Source organism: Rattus norvegicus, chromosome X, assembly GCF_036323735.1.
Source record: "Rattus norvegicus strain BN/NHsdMcwi chromosome X, GRCr8, whole genome shotgun sequence".
Lineage (NCBI taxonomy): Eukaryota > Metazoa > Chordata > Mammalia > Rodentia > Muridae > Rattus > Rattus norvegicus.
In genome coordinates this window covers 23,516,073-23,528,265 of record NC_086039.1, presented here as the reverse complement: position 1 = coordinate 23,528,265, position 12,193 = coordinate 23,516,073, and the positions used below count along the sequence as shown (strand labels likewise).

The following is a 12,193-nucleotide window of genomic DNA, read 5'->3' as shown; positions in this document are numbered from 1 at the left end:
ATATCTAGGAAGGCTGAAAATACTAGCTGTCATGAGAGTAACAGATCCTCTGCAGCTGGACAAATGGCCATTCCCAGGACAGCAACAGCATTATCACAAGGAGACTCTGGGTAGAAGGACTGCTTCCCTTGGCACTGAGTGTCTGGCACTAAGCAACCGATAGAGAGACAAAAGATGCCATTTCAAAAAGACATCTGCCATGATGGTAGCTCAGCAGCCCAAGACCTTCTGTGAACCATGCTCCAGGGAAATTCAGACCACAGTCATAAGGCTGTGGAAAAAAAGTCAGATCCACATAGCATTCAGTGAGCTGCAAACTTGGTGGAAACTAAAGACTACAACAGAACTGTTGCACAGAGTCCAATGAGTTCATGGGACATTGGAAAAACTGCATGGGGTAGTTCCAGCATTTGCCACCAGGACCAAGGTGGAACTTGCAGAGGTGTCACCATCCTGTAAAATTTTGCTTACAGATCACTGCTCACAGCTGAGACAGCATTGATAATCCAATCATTGAAACCAAGGTTCAGAGAGGAAAATTGAACTGCCCATTGTAAAGGAGCTCAGAATAGTAAGACAGGATTCTAGGAACAATGAAAGAAACACAAGAGAACACAAACAAAACCCAGTAATCAGGCCAGACTGTTGTTGTTGTTGTTGTGGTGGTGGTGGTGGTGGTGGTGGTGGTGGTGGTGGTGGTGGTGGTGGTGGTGGTGGTGGTGGGTTTGGTTGGTTGGTTGGTTGGTTTTGTTTTTTTCGAGACAGGGATTCTGTTTCTCTGTGTAGCCTTGGCTGTCCTGGAACTCACTATGTGGACCAGGCTGGTTTTGGACTTAGAGATCCACCTGCTTCTGCTTCCTAAATGCTCGGATTAAAGGTGTGCACTACCACTGCCTAGCAGGCCAGTCAGATTTTATGTCCTATACATCCATGTAGCTCTCCCTAACCTTTACACATATTCTTACCTTATTTAACTCCGTGTCAAATCAACACACCAGCATAGTCCGGCTTTGTTCTTGCCCAATGTTTCTTCTTTTCCCCCTCTTAATAGTTCCCTCTCATCTTTCCTCTCCCAAATGAAGATTGGCCTGGTTTGCAGGATCTTTGTGGTTAGCCTCGTCAGAGATGGTACAGTACTACATTGTCTGATAACATATCTTTAGCTGTCTTTTATCAGTCTACCTTTAGGCAAACCATCCTTATCCCTTCTCCCCTTTTCTGCTGTAATTCTCCCTTCAACATTCCTTTCTACTTTTATCATCTCAATACTAATCACTTGTCATATTGTCTTCTTGTTATATATATTTTTGAATCTTACCCACAATAAGCACTATGTTAGTACACACAGTGCCGCCAGTGACTCTTAGTTTCTAAGATGAATAACACTTAAAGGGTGTCTGTTATATAGTTGACTATTCCTCTTTTTGTAGTGGGTCTATTCCTGAATAGTAACTGTTGTCAGAGACAGTATTCCACTCGTGGATAGGGGGAGAGAAGAGCTAAACAACACCAGCATAAGAAGGAAAATACACCTTAACCCTACTACAACCCAGTCCTCCCTGAATAGCAAAAACACTTCTACTGAACTATGAAATTTGACTTAATAAGAAAAACTAAACAGGGCTGGAGATATGGCTCAATGTTTAGGAACACTTGGCGCTTTTGCAGCAGACCCAGATTCAGTTCCCAGAACCCAAAGGTGTCTCATAACAGTCATAACTCCAGTTCTAAGAGATTGGACAATTTCCTATGCCCTCTGTAGGCAGTATACATATGCATACATTTAGGGAAGCACCCATCCACATAAGGTAAAATTAAATCTTTTTAAAAAATAAATACCAGGGCTGGAGAGATGGCTCAGTGGTTAAGAGCACTGACTGCTCTTCCAAAGGTCCTGAGTTCAAATCCCAGCAACCACATGGTGGCTCACAACCATCTGTAATGAGATCTGATGCCCTCTTCTGGTGTGTCTGAACAGCTACAGTGTACTTATATATAATAAATAATAAATCTTTAAAAAATAAAAAAATAAATACTGATGAAAATGTAAACATAAAATGTTTTCAATACAATCTTAACAGAAAATTTTCAAATATGGGGAAAGAAGTTGAGTTTGGTGGGTGTCTTAGTTAGGGTTTTACTGTTGTGAACAGACACCATGACCGAGGAAACTCTTATAAGGACAACATTGAATTGGGGCTGGCTTACAGGTTCAGAGGTTCAGTCAATTATCATCAAGGAGGGAGCATGGCAGCATCCAGGCAGGCATGGTACAGGCAGAGCTGAGAGTTCTACATCTTCATGTGAAGGCTATGAGTGGAAGACTGGCTTCCAGGCAGCTAGGGTAAGGGTCATAAAGCCCATAAACACTGTGACACACCCACTCCAACAAGGCCATACCTCCAAATAGTACTGAGCCGAGCATATATCAACCATCACAGTGAGTCATATGTATAACTTCAACACTTGGGGAGGGCAGTGTCTAAGGGCAGGAGAATCACTGTGAGGTCAAAGATAGGTTAAGCTACAGAATGTCATTCTAGATTAAAGTGAGTCCCTGCCTTAAACAAACAAATAAACAAATCTAGGTAAAGAGATGTCTGTCCAGAACACACTAAATAGACAAACAAGACTAGAAAAGAAACTCCCATCATCATATTATAATTTAAACACTATCTGTACAAAACAAACACAGTACATTGGTTGAAAGCTGCAAGAGAGAAAGACCAAGTTCTACAGAGACAGACTCGTCTGAACAACAGCTGGTTTCTCAATAGACATGTAAAAGCCAGTAGGACTTGGGATGGTGTGCTTCAAGTTCCGAAGGACCACAATTGCCAATCCCTGTGACTATTCTCAGCAAAACTAACTGATAGAGTTGAAATTGGGGGCGGGGGTCTTTCCATGATAAAAAATAAAAAACAGGCTTAAGAGTTTATGTCCATGGGGTTGAGGATTTAGCTCAATGGTAGAGCGCTTGCCTAGCAAGCACAAAGCCCTGGGTTTGGTTCCCAGCTCCAAAAAAAAAAGAAAAGGAAAAAAAAGAGTTTATGTCCATTAAGCCAACTTTCCAGAAGATAGTGGAAACAGTTCTTTAGACTGAGAAGAATGATTAATCCAATAGTCTATAGGGGGGAGGGGGGGCTGGTGAGGCAGCTCAACAAGCGAAGGCACATGCTAAGCCTGATGACGTGAGTTTGATCTTGAGAACCCACAGGGTCAAAGGAGATAACAAGACAACAGACTCCACCCCCTCAATCCTCAGACACACACATCCACAACATGCATACAAAAAGAAATAAGTGAATTTAATTTTTTAAAAATAAAAAAAGAGGAGCTACAGAGATGACTCAGTGGTTAAAAGCACTTGCTACTCTTCCAGAGAACCCAAGTTCCCAGCATTCCCATTGAGTGGTTCATAATCACCAGAGAGCAGAGAGAGTGTGGGGTAGAGATAAGGGAGAGGGAGAGACAGAGAGACAGAGAGACAGAGAGAGAGAGAGAGAGAGAGAGAGAGAGAGAGAGAGAGAGAGAGAGAGAGAGAGAACAATAATAAAAAAATATTTTAAAAAATGTGTAGCCCAAGCTGGCCTCAAACTCGTGATCCTCCTGCCTCTGCCTCCTTCAGCAAATCCTACCGGTGTGCGCCACCACAACCGGCAAAAAAAATATTTAAAAATAACTAAAAGAAGCTGGAAGGTGTGTGAAGTGAGGAGCTTTCTGTAGACTGAGACAGACTGAAGTAACAGGGAAGGAATAGTGGGAAACAGGTAAACCACAGAGCACACGCAGCACTTATACAAGAGTGTACTGCTGCGCCAGGCTTCCGCGTCTATTTCATAATCATTGAAGGATGTAGCTCCCTCAGTACTCTAATAACCTCTGCCCCACCAGTTTCTCTTTTTGGGGGCCACCAGCACATGCTCCAGTACCTTCCACAACTAAGACTCTAGCTGGCCACAGTGGTACAGAGCTGTAATCCCAGTGCTTGGGAGGTAGAGACAGGAAGATCAGGAGTTCAAAGTCATCCTCCGCTATTTATCAAGTTTGAGACCAGCCTGGGCAACATGAGACCCTGCCTCAAGAAAAATAAAATAAAATGAAGAACCTATTCAGAATCGTGCCAAACTCTTCCAACTACAACTTATGTCTTATTGCTTCTTCACCCCCCCCCCCATTTCCTCTTCAATTGACTCAGTCTCCTTTTGCATCATTCCACAGAACCTGCCCTTGTCAAAGTCAGAAATGAACTATTATCAAATATGACACGTGCTTTACTCTGCTCACCCTATCAGCAGTGGAGACTGTAACTTAGTATCAGCTGTGTAGCCTAACATGCTTGCTCAGAGCTGAAATCTGTGGGTTTTTAAACTTTGTTTATTTTTATTTTATGCATGTGAGTGTTCTGTCCATTTGTATGTATGTGCACTGAATACATGCCTGGTGCCTGTGGAGACCAGAAGACTGCACAGGTTCCTCGGGAACTGGAGTTACAGACAGTTGTGAAGTGTCATGGAGGTGTTGGGATGTGTACGTGGGTCCTTTGCAAGAGAAGCAAGTGCTGAGCCATCTCTGCAATCCTTGTGTTCGTTTGTTTTGAGACAGGATTCAGATAACCCTTGTCCTGGAATTCACCATGCAAACCAGGCTGGCCTCAAACTCTTGGACATCCACCTGCCTCTGCTTCCCAGGTGCTGAAGCAAACACCAACACACCTTGCCCCATCTTCTTTACTTTAAAAATGTATATTTTCTTTTTATTAACTTTGCATTATTAGCTTTCTTTTTCTTTCCTTTTTTTTCTTCCTTCCTTTCTTTGTGACATGTGGATCAGGTTGACCTCAAACTCACTCACTATACAGCTATGTAGCTGGGAGTGGCCTTAATCCTCTTGCCTCTGCACCCTGACTGCTGAGATCCCATGCATGTATCTCAGACCTCAGTTCGATACTTCATTTTTATTTATTTAGCAGTGTGTGTATCTGTACATGTACACACAGATATATGGCATAGCATGGAGGTGAGAAGGAAATTGGTAGTAAATGTTTTCTCCCTCTGTTGTATGGAACCCCAGGATCAAACTCAGGTAGTTGGGATTGGTGGCAAGTGTCTTTACTCACTGAACTATCTGGTCAGGAATTTACATGTAATTTCCCCTCCCCCAGCTCCACCCAGATAATCCCTCTTTCTTTAGACTACCCATCTCTATGTCCTTTCTTTGTCTCCATTTAGAAAACAAACTGGCAAAAAAAACCAGAATTAGAAAATAAAAATAAAGGAAAAGTGCAAGTGCCTCTTCATCCACATCCTAGCCAGCATCTGCTGTCACCTGAGCTAAATTTTTAAGATTTATTTATTTATTATATACAAGTACACTGTAGCTGTCTTCAGACACACCAGAAGAGGGCATCAGATCCCATTACAGATGGTTGTGAGCCACCATGTGGTTGCTGAGATTTGAACTCAGGACCTCTGGAAGAGCAGTCGGTGCTCTTAACCACTAAGCAGTCTCTCTAACCCTGTCACCTGAGTATTTGATTTTAGCCATTCTGACTGGTGTGAGGTGGAATCTCAGGTTTGTTTTGATTTGCATTTCCCTTATGACTAAAGATGTTGAACATTCTTTAGGTACTTCTCAGCCATTCAGAATTCCTCAGTAGAGAATTATTTTTTTAGCTCCGTACCCCATTTTTAATAGGTTCTCTGAAGTCTGACTTCTAGAGTTCTTTGTATATTTTGGATATTAGCCCTCTATGGGATGTAGGATTAGTAAAGATTTGTCCTAATGACAGTGTCCTTTGTCTTACAAAGCTTTGCAGTTTATGAGGTACCATTTGTCAATTGTTGATCTTAGAGCATGAGCTGTTTGTGTTCTGTTCAGGAAATTTTCCCCTGTGCCTATGTGTTTGAAGTTCTTTCCCATGTTCTCTTCTATTAGATTTAGCATTTCTGGTTTTATGTGGAAGTCCTTGATCTACTTAGACTTGAGCTTTGTACAAGGAGATAAGAATGGATCTATTTGCATTCTTCTACATGCCTACTGCCAGTTGAAACAGCACCATTTGTTGAAAATGCTTTTTTCCACTGGATGGTTTTGGCTTCTTTGTCAAATATCAGGTGAACATAAGTGTGGGGGTTCATTTCTGGGTCTTCAATTCTATTCTATTGATCTACCTGCCTGTCTTTGTACCAATACCATGGGGTTTTTATCACTATTGCTCTGTAGTACAGCTTGAGGTCAGAGATGGTAATTCCCCCAGGAGTGAGACTGCAAGCTGGCAAAACCACTTTGGAAATCAATCTGGCAGTACCTTGGAAAAATGGAAGTAGTTCTACCTGAAGACCCAGCTATACTACTCCTGAGCATATACCCAAAAGATGCTCCAACATATAACAAGGAAACATGCTCCACTGTGTTCATAGCAGCCTTATTTATAATAGCCAGAAGCTGGAAAGAACCCAGATGCCCTTCAACAGAGGAATGGATACAGAAAATGTGGTACATCTACACAATGGAATATTACTCAGCTATCAAAAACAACGACTTTATGAAATTCGTAGGCAAATGGTTGGACCTGGAAAAGATCATCCTGAGTGAGCTAACCCAATCACAGAAAAACATACATGGTATGCACTCATTGATAAGTGGATATTAGCCCAAAAGCTCGGAATACCCAAGATACAATTCACAAACCACAGGAAACTCAAGAAGGAAGACCAAAGTGTGGATGTTTCAATCCTGCATAGAACAGGGAACAATGTAATCACAGGAGGTAGTAGGAGTGAGGGACCTGGGACAGAGAGAGGAGGGGGAGGGGGGAAAAAGAGTGAGACAGATATTGGAAGGGATAGGAGAGAAGTACAGAGGGTCAGGAAATTGAATAGAAACATGTAGCAGAGTGGGGTGGGGAACTGGGGGCAACCACTAGAAAGTCCCAGACTCCAGGGAAATGAGAATCTCCCAGTAGCCAATGGAGATAACTTTAGCCAAAATACCCAATAAAGGGGAGATAGAAACTGTAGAGACCACTTCCAATAGAAAGGCACAGCCCCCAGTTGCGGAATAGGACAACCCACTCATCTCGAAATTTTTAACCCAGAAATGTTCCCATTCAAAGGGAAGACAGGGACAAAAATGGAGTAGAGACTGAAGGACAGGGACTGTCCCACCTAGAGATTTATCCCATCCGGAGACACCAAATCTAGACATTATTGCTGATGTCGGGAAGCACTTGCTGACAGGAGCCTGACATGGCTGTCCCCTGAGAGGTTCTGCCAGTACCTGACCAATACAGATGCAGATACTCACAGCCAACTATAGGATTGAGCCTATGGACCCCAATGGAAGAGCTAGGGGAAGGACTGAAGGAGCTGAAGGGGATTTCAACCCCATAGGAAGAACAACATCACCTACCTGGACTACTCCGAGCTTCTATCTACCTTGCCTAGCATACCGTCCTCCTCCAGGTAAAGCTAGGCCCTTGATTACACAGCAGGAAAGAGTTTCAGGATGAGCCAGCATTATGATATGATCATCCCGTGTTATTATTTGATTGTTATGGTCATTATGATCTATGATAAGCAAAGTTAATGAGATTTAACTACAAGCATTTAGAGAACACGTTAAGCTCTATAAGCATTTAGAGAAAGGAACACTTAGGAAAGGAAGCATTTGTTCTGCTAAAGGAACACACAGCAATAAAATGACACCTAATGGCATTCTGCAATTCCTGTAGATTACCTGAAGGAGGACAGAACTCCTCAGGCCACTGAGAGCAGTGGTGGGCTAAATCTCCCCAAGAGGTTCTTTCTAAATATTTACAGCTCAAATGTTTTTGTTTCGATCTAAAATGTGTCCCCTACATACTTCAGCTGCATCGCATAAGTTTTTAGTATGCTATATTTTTAAGATTCATCTCAGAGTGTTTTTCAATTTCCCTTTGGTTGTTGGTTCCTTTGATCCATTTCCACAAAATAGAGTGCATAAGCTTACACAAATTTATGGATGTCACATGTTTCTTTTTCTTACTAATTTCTAATTTTGCTTTGCATTCTTTCATTTTTTTTTCTTCTTTTGAGGTCTGAGGATGAAACTCTAGGACCCCAGTATGCCAGGCAAGGTAGATAGAAGCACGATCAGCCCTCAGTCCTTAAAAACCTACTAAGCTCTGTTGTGTGGAATACTACATGATATTTCTTGGAGAATGTTCTTGGGAACTTCAGAAAAAGTATATTCTGTGCTAAGTGTGGTGGTGTGTGGTTAGTCCTAGGATTTAGGCAAGTGTGGTAATAATGTAATACCAGCCATGACTACACAGTGGAAACTAGTTCCTAGAAAAAAAGAACAGCTACATCTCTATGGAAGGGTCTACAAGACCAAATGAGTGAATTTGTGGTTGGGGTGAGTAAAAATGTTACCAGTGAGAAACAAATGACCTTGAGCAACTTTAAATCCCTTTGAAAATAATTCTTTGCCTTCCCTTGAGTCTAAACTAAAAAGCTCATGAATTATCAAAACCTTTCAAATATGAGCTGGAGAGATGGCTCAGTGGTTAAGAGCACTGACTGTTCTTCCAGAGGTCCTGAGTTCAAATCCAAGCAACCACATAGTGGCTCACAACCATCTGTAATGAGATCTGATGCCCTCTTCTGGTGTGTCTGACGACAGTTACAGTATACTTTATAAAAAAATAAATTATTTCAAAAAAACTTTCAAATACATACTTAGCAGTGATCATCCATGAATCCAAAAGCTAAGAAAGTCATCAGATACTATCTGAAACCTAAGCAGAAATTTCCTCATCTCACTATCTGTAGTCCCAATCAATAGATTTCGTAAATGCTTTCACAAATGACTTTTTTTGTTCTGTAACTTCTAAATTGTCATTTGGCCACTTCCACAAAAGAAAATATCTTTCTGGACAACCTGAATCCTGGACATGTTCACTCATATTTGATTCAAGAATGAATTGTTGGAGTAAGAGAGATGGCTCAGTAGTTAAGAACCTCTGCTCTTCCAGAGGTCCTGAGTTCAATTCCTAGCAACTTCATGGTGGCTCACAACCATCTGTAATGAGATCTGATGCCTTCCTCTGGTGTGTCTGAAGACAGCTACCATGACTCACATACACTAAAAACAATCTTCAAAAAAATGAATTCTCTTTATGCCTCTCAGTTGAGAGAAGCGGTTTTGTGCTGACCACTTCCAGAGCAAGCCTCTGAAAAGGAAGAGGAGGAAGAGGAAAAGGAGGGGGAAGAAGGAGGTCAGGGTTAGCACACACCTTTAATTCCAGAATTTGGGAGGTAGACGAAGGTGGCTCTCTGTGAGTTTAAGGCTAACATGGTCTACAGCGTGAGTTCCAGGACAGCCAGGGCCACAAAAAGAAAGAAAGGAAGAGAGACAGAGACAGAGACAGAGACAGAGAAAGAGACAGAGACAGAGACAGAGAGAGAGAGAGAGAGAGAGAGAGAGAGAGAGAGAGAGAGAGACTCATTGAGTATAGCCAGCTATCACAAGCCTAAGACCAGACCAAGATTCATTGTGGAACCCAAACCCATTTTGGTGAAAGGAGAGAAAAATACACGTGTGCACGCACACATAAATAAATGGAAAACATGTTTATTTTATGTGGCGCTGTTAAAACATGCATTCTATTCTAGTTCTCTGCCTCAGAACAGCTCTCTTGCCTAGGCCCCTCACCTCTGAAAACAAATGCCTGCTCCAAGTTCTTCTCCACCGGTTTTGGTGAAGAGCACCTCTCAGCTACTGAACCCAAGCTTCCAAACCAGGGCCATTTCAATGGAGAGTCATAAGACAGCCAAATCCAATGGGGGCTGGAACACCAGCAATTGGAATGGCTGGCTCTGGAACTGGAATGGCATCTGTGTTTTGAGAGCTTCATCATGGGCTCTGTTTTTCTAACACAACAGCTATTTTGTTATGGGTCTTGATCGGGTTTGTTTTCTCTGACACTTAAAGAATTGAAAAGCAGGAAAAAAATTCTCAAGCTCAATAAGAAACAGCCAGGAAATTCTCAAACGCAGCAGATCAAACAAGCCTGGTGAAGCAAAGCTTTTGTTAGAGGTGAGGAAACAGGCTTACAACAAGCACATGGAGGAAACCAGATGGGGAAACAGAAGCCGGCTTCTCCTTGATGGCTTATTGATGTTGATGTTGATGTTGATGTTGTTGTTGTTGTTGTTGTTGTTGTTGTTGTTGTTGTTGTTTTGAAGTCTCTGAAGAGTTTTCCTCCCCTAATTTAGAGTTGGTCAGTTTGAAGAAATACAAGATGGCTGATCGGGCCACAACTCTTGAGCAACATGCCCTTATTTGGCCTTGAACTTGTTAAGCCAGTCCATCAACAGGCACCCTACTGACAGGAGGAAACCAGCCCATCACCAGGTCTTTCAGCTGTCAGGTATTTGTCTCAGGTTAGGTAACCTGCCATGAAGGTGAAGAAGCAAGCTTCTGTCTTGGAAGTTCATCATCTTTATTACCTTGTCATTGAATCTCTTCCTACTTGTCTGCCTGTCAGAAATCTGTCTAACTTCTAGTCACTCAATTCTCTTCTATTCTGGGCTTTGTCCTCTCAGAAGCTACGGGATTTTTTGCCCTTTGGTACCCTTTCTAATTCTCTTTGCCTTGCAAAACAAAGATATCCTCTTCTACTTCTCCTAGTTCAACCTTGCATTTCTCCTCTATTCTATATGTTCAGATGAACCATCCTGCCTCCATCTTTTTTTAAAGATTTACTTATTTATTATATATAAGTACACACTGTCACTGTCTTCAGACACACCAGAAGAGGGCATCAGATCCCATTACAGATGGTTGTGAGCCACCACGTGGTTGCTAGGAATTGAACTCAGGACCTCTGGAAGAGCAGCTAGTGCTCTTAACCACTGAGCCATCTCTCCAGCCCCCTGCCTCCACCTTAAACTTAAAGGCCATCTATATAGTAAAGGCAAACTAGGGTCATTCCTGTTAATAATTAAACCTCCGTTTCTCAAGGATTAGACTATGCTCCACCTGCAACCTTAACTACAAATGGCTCTGTACTGCCTGTTCCAGGAATGGCAATCATTCCTTTGTTTTGAAAGTTATTTATAACCATCTTGCAAACCTACCTTTGTTTCCAAACCATTGTTCTGAGCACCTGTTGTTCTGAGACCCTGTTATTATAATTGCCTTGACTACCTTGCAATCATATCTTTGTTCCAGGAGGTTGTTATGACTAACTTGTTATACTTATGTATGTTGTGCTCCTGTAACACCCCCACCCCTGAACTATAAACACCTTATTTTTAACATAAAATTCTGATTTCTTGAACCCCACTTTAGGGGCAGGCAGACTGTTTACAGGAATTTAGAAACTTGTTTTCATTAATTGCTTGCTTTAATTAATGTGGCCATGATGATTTGGGTCAGTGGCCTTTCTCCTCCCAACTGAGGAATTAATAGTTTTCCTTTACCTGTACCTCCCCAGGAAGTCTGGGGAAAGTAGATGTTTCAGGTGTGAGAGAGAAGACAAATACTGTATTAATGACAAATATGTACTCTGCTGCAGTTGGCTGTAGTGTTCTATATAGCTGTTGTAATGCTGTTTAAAATGTATTTTTAAATCGTCTTCATCTACCTCCTCCTCCTTCTTCTTATTTGTCTTTTGAGAAAGGGTTTTTCTGTAGTAACTGGCCTGGCTGTCATCATCATCCTCCTTTTAGTCTTCCTCGTCCTCCTCCCCTCCTCCTCCTTGTTGGTCTTGGAAACAGGGTTTTTCTCAAGTAGCTGTCCTGGCTGTCCTAGAACTCATTATAGACCAAGCTGGTCTCAAACTCACAGAGATCCCCCTGCCTCTGCCTCCCAAATTTGTTTTGTTTTGTTTTTTAAAAGATTTTCTTGGGGTTGGGGATTTGGCTCAGTGGTAGAGCGCTTGCCTAGCAAACGCAAGGCCCTGGGTTCTATCCCCAGCTCGTGTGTGTGTGTGTGTGTGTGTGTGTGTGTGTGTGTGTGTGTGTGTGCGCACTGTCGCTCCCTTCAGACACACCAGAAGAGGGCATCAGATCCCATTACAGATGGTTGTGAGCCACCGCGATGTGGTTGCTGGGGACTGGACTCAGGACCTCTGGAAGAGCAGCCAGTACTTTTAACCAAGGAGCCATCTCTCCAGCCCCTGAAATGTAGTTTTAAAATTGTA

The 12,193-nt window shown here is 42.3% G+C and overlaps 1 protein-coding gene across 1 annotated transcript in view; it reads left to right on the top strand.

Moving 5' to 3' along the window:
- Positions 1–12,193, top strand: part of LOC134484045 (large ribosomal subunit protein eL21-like) — a 345,020-nt gene that overhangs the window by 114,463 nt on the left and 218,364 nt on the right. The gene's annotated exons all lie outside the window — the stretch shown is intronic.